The following is an 8,130-nucleotide window of genomic DNA, read 5'->3' as shown; positions in this document are numbered from 1 at the left end:
GGCAGCTGTTGGGTGCGGTGGTGTGTGGTGTGTTTCCTGAAGATGAAGTGGACGCATCTGTGGCCGGTCCAGTGGGGTTCGGTGGTGTGGTTGAAGGAGACGTGGGGGCATGTAGAGAAGATGGGGTCCAGCATGTGTCTGGGGGCGTTAGTGGGAGTCGTCATGAGCTGTTTGAGTGCGGTGGTGTGTGGTGTGTTTCCTGAAGATGAAGTGGACGCATCTGTGGTCGGTCCAGTGGGGTTCAGTGGTGTGGTTGAAGGAGACGTGGGGGCTTGTGGAGAAGATGGGGTCCAGCATTTGTCTGGCGGCGTTAGTGGGAGTCGTCATGAGCTGTTTGAGTCTGAGGTTGGCAAGGTTGTCTATCAGGGCGGTGGAGTTGGCGTCGTTGTTATTCTCGAGGTGGAAGTTCAAGTCCCCGAGGAGGATGTAGCCCGTGGAAGCAAGGGCGTGGGTGCTGATGAGGTCAGCAATGGTGTCGCTGAACTGTGGTCTTGGTCCGGGAGGTCTGTAGATGAGTGTTCCTCTGAGGGTGGTGTTGGGGTCGGTGTGGGTCTGGAAATGCATGTGCTAGGCAGTGGTGAGGGTGTCGTCGGTGTTGGTCGAGACTCTGAGGGTGTCCTTGTGGATGATGGTGATTCCCCCTCCAACTCCGTTGGTGCAGTCCCTCCGGGTGATCTTGTAGCCCTGTGGGATGGCATGGCGATGTCTGGTGCCAAGGTGACGTTCAGCCATGTCTCCATCAGGAAGGCCACGTCGGGGGCAGTGGAGTCTAGGAGGTTCCAGAGTTTGATGGCGTGCTTGCGAGCGGAGCGGGTGTTGAGGAGGATGCAGCGGAGGTGGTTGGGTTCTCTGGTTGGTGGCCTGGTGGGCTGGATGCTGGTGAATCTGCAGTTCCGGCAGGCGAAGGGCCCTTGGGTGCGCTTCGGGGTGGCCCGGCAGCAGGGGTGGTCTCGTCCGGTGTTGAGTGCGTGGAGGGTGTTGGATATCCATGTTTGCCTGCAAACGCGGGTCTACAACTAGGACAGGAGACAGCTGCCATTTGGTGGCAATTTATGTGCATTTTTATGCATGGTTGTTTGCTGCAGCTGGGAAAGGTTTGCCAGTGCACTGAAGGTACCCCACTCTTAATAAAAGACTTTGCAGTCTTTTACCTTTGCACACATCTGTCGGTCTTAGAGGAGATTAAAAGGCTGATTACAAGTTCATGGTACTGGTGGAGTGGTAAATATGCACCCAACAATAATGTCGCCATGTTGGCACTGTTCCGGTCCATCAATTCCGAGTTAAATCCAAAATTACAAATTGGACCTGGATATTCTGGTCTTAAAACCCCATAGAATTCAACAGGGTGTATTGCATACACCTACCATTTGCTTAAAGAAGATGGTACATATACATAGTACTCTCTGGTTGTATGGGGGGGTTGTGGAGAGAATGGGATGGATGGTGAAGCTAAGTTGTGGTCGTGGAAGGCATTTTATGAGCCCACTGCCAAGAAATAGGGAAAAATACCTGGCTGCTGCTGCAGTCAAACTCTCACACGAGTTTTGCAAGCGGAATTACAGTTTGGCACAATCTGGCCCAGTGTTTCAATACTCGGGAAAACCAGGGCCCACTCAGAATCTTACTGGGTGGAATAATCCGGTAATTCAGCTCTTCCTGGTCCACATTCAGGGCCTTAAAGGTGTTGCAAGGGTGCCAAGGGCCCTAAGGCAAGCAAACAATGAACTAACAGCCAACAGACTGGGATGAAAAAGTATAAAAGGCTTGTAAGCTACAGAGTGAAGTAGCAGCCTGCTCTGTCTTGTCTCTGACTAGCTTGGGACTCTGTTCCATAGCCCGGGCTGTTGAAATAAATCTGGGTTCCTCCTGCAGATGAAGGCTCCTGTGTCTCATTTTACTAAGTATGGAAGGTATAGAAGACTAGGGCGGTTCCCCCGTCGCCAAGACCCAGTAAGTGGGTTTAACCGGTTCTTCAGCAAGCAAGGAATATGAGCACCACCACTCAGAATTGGGTATAAAAAGACTGTCACGCTTCAGTTCCAAAGTTCACTACACCCATGAGACCCAGTGCCACAGCACCTGTGGTACTATTGGGAGCTACGTCACTGAAGAAGCTAATCCTCAACTGGAGAACCTATTTAGTACATTGTTTAGAATGTAGTAAAAGGTTGACCCACATTAATATCTCGATATTGTACTTTCTAGAGTGCGAGAAAGGTAAGGCTTCGGGAAATTGGGAACGCCACACTTAAACAGCTTATGCTGGGCTTGCCACTGGATACCATGGGTTTGTGAAAGGGGTTCACAGTAGACATGAATTAGTTGTTTCTGAGCCTCCTCTGTTTGCAGATTTCACAAAGTGCTCACAAATAATACTGTTCTACAATAAATGACAGGGTTGTGGGAGGTGGGCAGACGCACAGCAAAGTAAAGAGACAAAGAAAAAATAGGAACTCATGAAAATAGGGTAAAACACCGAGGGAGAAATGAATAAAGTAAGCGTGCGAGAAAGGTAAAAAATAAAAAGAAATGAAACACGAAAGATGGTTAAAAAGAAGTGATGCAAAAGAATGGGAGGAGAAAGGAAGGACGAAAGGAAGGAAATTTAACAGGAAATAAGGACGAAATGGTGAGAGGAGAGATAAAAGGGTAAATAGATTGATAGATGGAAAGGTGACAGGATGAATGGCAGAGCAGAGGGATTAATAGGTTTTAAGGAGAATGAATAAAAGAATGAGGAATGGAAAAATAGATAAAAGGGAAAGGAATAATGGGTATAAGTATGGATAGATAGATATGTGGAAAAATGTACGGGTGGATGTGTGACAGGAGGAATGTCTATATGGATGGATGGATGATTAAAGGGAAAGGTAACTCTCATAAGGACAGAAGAGTTTGCATGGCTCATGTGCTTGGTGTGAGTAGAGGTTAGGCTCAAGTGGGCGTGTATTTTAAATTTCTGGCTGCTTCTTTTGTGATGGTAAAGTCATGTAATCTGAACACACGTCATCAGTCAGTGCTTAATTTGAAAAAGAAAGAGTGCTGGTGCCTGATGCTTTGCTCAGAAGCCCAAAGCTGCTGCAATTCAATGTCCGTGCGCTCAATGCCAACGCTAGCTGTCTTCAACTCATCTGAAACCACTTTAATGTACTGCCAGACACTCCCTGCCCCTTTATTTCACTCTTGAAGGTTCTTGTTTCCTTCGTTTGAGACGGTTTTGTTCTCTTTCTCTTCCTCTGTCTTTCCTATCTGTGTGTTTTTCCCTCTCTTGCGCTTTGGAAATATTTGGTACCGGAAAGTAAGTCATATTCCCCAAAATTAAGGGCCAATCACCGGCTCAAATTAAGCACTGCTTCAGCTCTATAAATACAAACTGGAAAGGAGGGGAAGCACATTAATTGATGCTTCAATTTGTGACACAAGATGTAAATAAATCTTTCACCCAGGACCACTGGAATTATGTGATTGTGCGGCTGTGCCTTTTTTTTTATAATGTTAGATCTGCTTAATTTCCACATAATCCATCATCTGCTCCTTGATCTGTAGATGTTGAACAAAAATTGCAGTTTCTAGCACAAACGGTTCGAAGGTTACTAAGAATGCAGCCACACGTATTCACATGCAAGGCACTTCGCAAGGGTTGACTGGCCATCTTTCTGTTGCTTATTGCTATATTTGGATGTTAAACTGGTACAAATGTCTTATTACTTACCGGTAATCTTCATTACCCCGATTAGGGTCCTCCCCGTCCCAGTCCTTACCACGTGAGGCAGTCCTGCCTCCACCCAGCCAATCAAAACGCCAGAAATCCAAAGGTCGAAGGTGACATAAGCCCCTCCCACCCACCGCCATGCCTGTTATCAACAAGACTCAGACACAAACACAGCGGGAGGGAGGGAGGGAAGAGGACTGGGACGGGGAGGACCCTAATCGGGGTAATGAAGATTACCGGTAAGTAATAAGACATTACCCCCTCATGGGTCCTCCCCGTCCCAGTCCTTACCACGTGAGGAACTCACAAGCAGAAAATCAAAAAGAAAAAATGCAGGACACCAGGGATCCATGCAAAAGTACAAAACTTCAAACAAGAAAGCATCGACGAACAGCAGCGTACAAGACGCCAACAGAAATCGTCAGAAGAGGCAAGAAAAACATCAAGCCGAGAATGTCGCACAAAAGTATGACGGGACCGCCAAAAGGCCGCCCCACAAAGCACCAGGATAGAGACCCCGCCCCATCAGCACAGGAAGCAGGCACAGAACCCACAGGAGACAAACAGGTTAGGAGAAACCAGAGACTGTAGTGAACATCGGTGGCAAAACAGAAGAGCCCCACGAACACCCAAAGAAGGGGAAAGGGAGAAACCCCCACACCAGGCAAAACAGGAAGCAACACCTCCAGCCGCAAAAGGAAACACGAAGAAACAGGCAGAAAAGCCTGATCTAAGCCGCAAAACTACTCAAACCTGCAGAAACTGCAAAGAAGGAAACAAAACGAGCAAGGCGCCCAACCCACCCAACCGACAAGCGGAAGAGAAGGCCAGCAAAAGAAAACACCGCAGTGGACAACCACCACACGTCCACCACTAACAAGGACATGAAAGGGGCAACCGCAGACCATGCAAAACAGCAGGCAAGGCCCAAAGAAGAAATGAGAACAGGAGAGCCCGGACAATGAAGCAAAAGCTCCGAAGAAGCCGACCCATCAAAGGGCAACAACCACCGAGGAAGCCCCAAGGCCCCGACAAGCACAAACCGCCGTCAACGAGCAGACAAAGCGGAAGGGGAAAAATCCCAACAACAAACCCAAGCTGGAGAAACCAGCACAGAAACAGGAACCCCACCATGGATTCCGACCAAGAGAAGAGCACCAGGAAACAAAAGAGCCCCAAAGTGCATCACAGCTCCAAAGAGCGGAAGGCCAACGCGACCAACACACGCCACAGGCCACCACAGAAGAACAGCCCAAAGACGCCAAAGACAGCCGCTCAAGAGACAGGCAGTCAGAAGCAAGCGCCAAAGACAGGGCAAAGACAGCTGCGGACCCAGAAGCAGAGCCGGAGGCAAGGGAGGCCGGCCAAATCCGACTCCCAACAGCAACAGCAGGAGCGGAAACCAAAAACAGCAAGGCCAACCCAACAACACCGACACCCCCCAAACCTCCGCAGAGCGCCCGGGAGGAGAAAAACGGGAGGGAAGGTATACAGAAAACCCGAAGGCCAAGGAAACGAGAGAGCAACCCCCGAGGACAGACCACCCCGGAACAAAAACCGGGGGAGAAGAGCAACAGGAGGGGAAGCAAAAATGACCAAACCAAGAGACCCAAACCAAAGACAAAAGGACCTGGAACAGCGGAACAGACAGAGGGAATGCTACACGAAGTAGCAAGACAACCCAGCGCAGGGCCATTCCAAGCACCAGCGCACAGTCCCAAGCACCCACGCAATGTCCCAACAAAAGGACATGTCCCGTCGAAACAAGCACCAGACAGCACCAAACAGAGGACGGCAGGAAGCGGCCTAAGCCACCAAAAGAAGGCACAACCAGAGTACCATTCCAGTAAAGAAACCAACCGCCGTAACAGGGATGCCTCTCAAGACCCTCTGAAAGACAACAGAGAAGTCGCCGCCCAGAAACAAGACAGGGAAGCCCGCAGGAACAGAGCCACGTACCGGGACCCCCCAAGAAGGCCCAAACAACAACGAGCCCCCAGAGCGCCAGCCCGAACAACAGACAAGCCGGCCACCAGGGACCCCAACGGGGCCCCCAACCCAAGGACAGGCATCCAAGGACAACAAGAGGAGAGAGGAAAGCAGAAATGCACCCCCCACACCAGGTCAGGAGAGCAAAGCCACCAGACCAGGGGAGAGAGGAACCAGAGCCTCGTAAACAGCAAGACAAAGGACCCAACAAGACATCAGAAGAAACACCAAGGACACGAGGTGCACAAGAGCCCAAGGAACCACAGCCGAGGAGGCAACCACCATCTGCCGGACACAAAACCAACCCCGAGCAGGGCAGGAGGGAGACCCAGTAGGACCCGCAGAAGATCCAACAGGACAGAGAACAGATCCGGATATATGGAACGCCTCACAAAATGTGTGTCATCCCAGCGCAGGGGCCATGTCAACCCCCTCCAGCAACGCTCAGCAGAAAGCATACGAGCCGCTGAAGCGAGCACTGAGAAACAGCCCCCAGCAAAGCGTCAAACCGGTCCCGAGGAACTGAAGCCCCCGAACAGGAACCAGACGAGGAACAGCCAGACCCAAAACGACCCCAGAAACCGGAACCAGGCCAGCAAACCCCCACAGCAGGAGCCAGCACCGTGGAAAAAACCAGAGGAGCATGAGAGAGACCGAAAGGAAACACCAGAAAACAGGAAACGGAACTCAACCACCGCAAACCTCTGAGCAGCCGGATGGAGGGGAACGAGAAAAACAGGTGACTCCCACACCTAGGGAAGCCAAAACTACCCACCAAGAAGAGGGGAAAACCGGGCTGCAAGGGGCTCAACCGAAAGGGACACAGCCGCACCAACCCGACCAAAGCCCCGGGAGGCAGAACCGAACAGAAAGACCAACGGGAGCCAGGACCTGGAACAGAGAGAAAGAGGACCCCCGGCCCCACTCCATCACCAAAACCAGCACCACAGAGCGTAGCGACAAAAAATTGGCCGACGCCAAAGAAGAATGGCCTAAAAGGGGGACAGCCCGGAATGGAAACCGGCAACCAAGAATGACGACCAACAGGAATCACCATACTCAAAGCAGACCGGACCAATGACACCAAAGGAGATAGGCGACCCACAAGCAGGTCAACACCAGGAGTGGAACACATAACCTGAAGAGGAAGAGATGCAACCACCAGGCCACAGAGACTCCACCCGGGCACAACATATCGGACTGACATTCAGGGGCAGCAGCAGGCGCCGCAGAGGCAGGGAACCAAACGTAGTGCAAAAAATGCAGGCATAGGACCAAGGCACCAGGGGAATGGCAAAGCACCAAAACGCAGGCCAGCGAGAAATCTCACAAGCCCCCGCCGCCCCGGTAGCCGAGGACAAGGCCCAACCATCCGGGACCGGAAGGAGGGACCCCTAAGAAAGCACAGACTGAAAAAGAGCAAGCACACACCCCAAAAAGGAGAAGCAGCATACGAACTCTTGAGAGCGGAATCCACCAACCGCCCAACCCGGACCTCCAGGGAAGAAGCCTCCGAAGACCGAGGGAGAAGGCGCAAAAAAGAAGAAAAATGGAGGATACCAGGTGACAAAGACCGCCAGGCGAAATCGTGTCCCCAGAAAGAGAGGAACACCCCGCATGGCAATGCCAAGCCACACCGCAGCCAGTACAGCCAACAGGACAGCACGAAATGGCCGGTAAAAAATGGGTATAAACCCCGCCGGAGCAAATGAATCAGGGAGAAAGACCCAGCAACAAAACGCCAGAAATCTCATGGACCATCCCCGAATGTATACCCCAACAGGGAAAAAACGTCCACGATCCCACCAACAAGAGATGATGGCATAGCCGCATGCACCAGCAGCGCAGACAGCGCAAAACAGTCCAAGAAAAACTGCAAAAGATGCTACGTGGACAAAGAGAATGCAAATTTCCAAAGCACAGCATGAAAATGAACATCCCAAGTCACATTGACAGCATAGGCAGGACTTGAACCCTCAGCACATGATAGCCTGTGACACCAGAGGCATATGACATACCAAAGAGCAACAGCTCCGTGGATGCACCGGAGAGGAAGTCCCCTCAAACATGGCGAGTAAAGGAGTAAACCCCATATATGGAACGCTTCACGAATATGCATGTCATCCTTGTGCAGGGACCATGCTAATCTACTCTGTATCGTTCCAAGCATAGTATATGTGCTGCCGAAGCGAGCAACAGGAAAACACCCAACACACATTGGTGGTGGTATAGAAAGGAAGTGCCCAGCAACCTCCAGGAAACACTGCCCCAAACAGTAATCTCATATGTGAGAACAGAAAATAAACAAAAAAGGGCAGCCCTGCAGTCTCCACCCACAGCCACATATTAAGAACATGGCCGCAGGGGCCGGCCACTGCACTAAAGCACCAGCGCCGGAACGACCTGGGGCCAGAACACCAGGAGGG

The 8,130-nt window shown here is 51.1% G+C and overlaps 1 non-coding gene across 1 annotated transcript; it reads right to left on the bottom strand.

Annotated features, from left to right (window-relative positions):
- Positions 1–7,793: 7,793 nt before the first annotated feature.
- On the bottom strand, positions 7,794–7,900 carry LOC147677683 (U6 spliceosomal RNA). Its single transcript, XR_015303116.1, has one exon. It is a non-coding gene; the product is annotated as a U6 spliceosomal RNA (small nuclear RNA).
- Positions 7,901–8,130: the final 230 nt, after the last annotated feature.

Source organism: Lissotriton vulgaris, chromosome 12, assembly GCF_964263255.1.
Source record: "Lissotriton vulgaris chromosome 12, aLisVul1.2, whole genome shotgun sequence".
NCBI lineage: Eukaryota > Metazoa > Chordata > Amphibia > Caudata > Salamandridae > Lissotriton > Lissotriton vulgaris.
The sequence above is the reverse complement of the archived record's forward strand: the minus strand, read 5'-3'. Positions and strand labels throughout refer to the sequence as shown.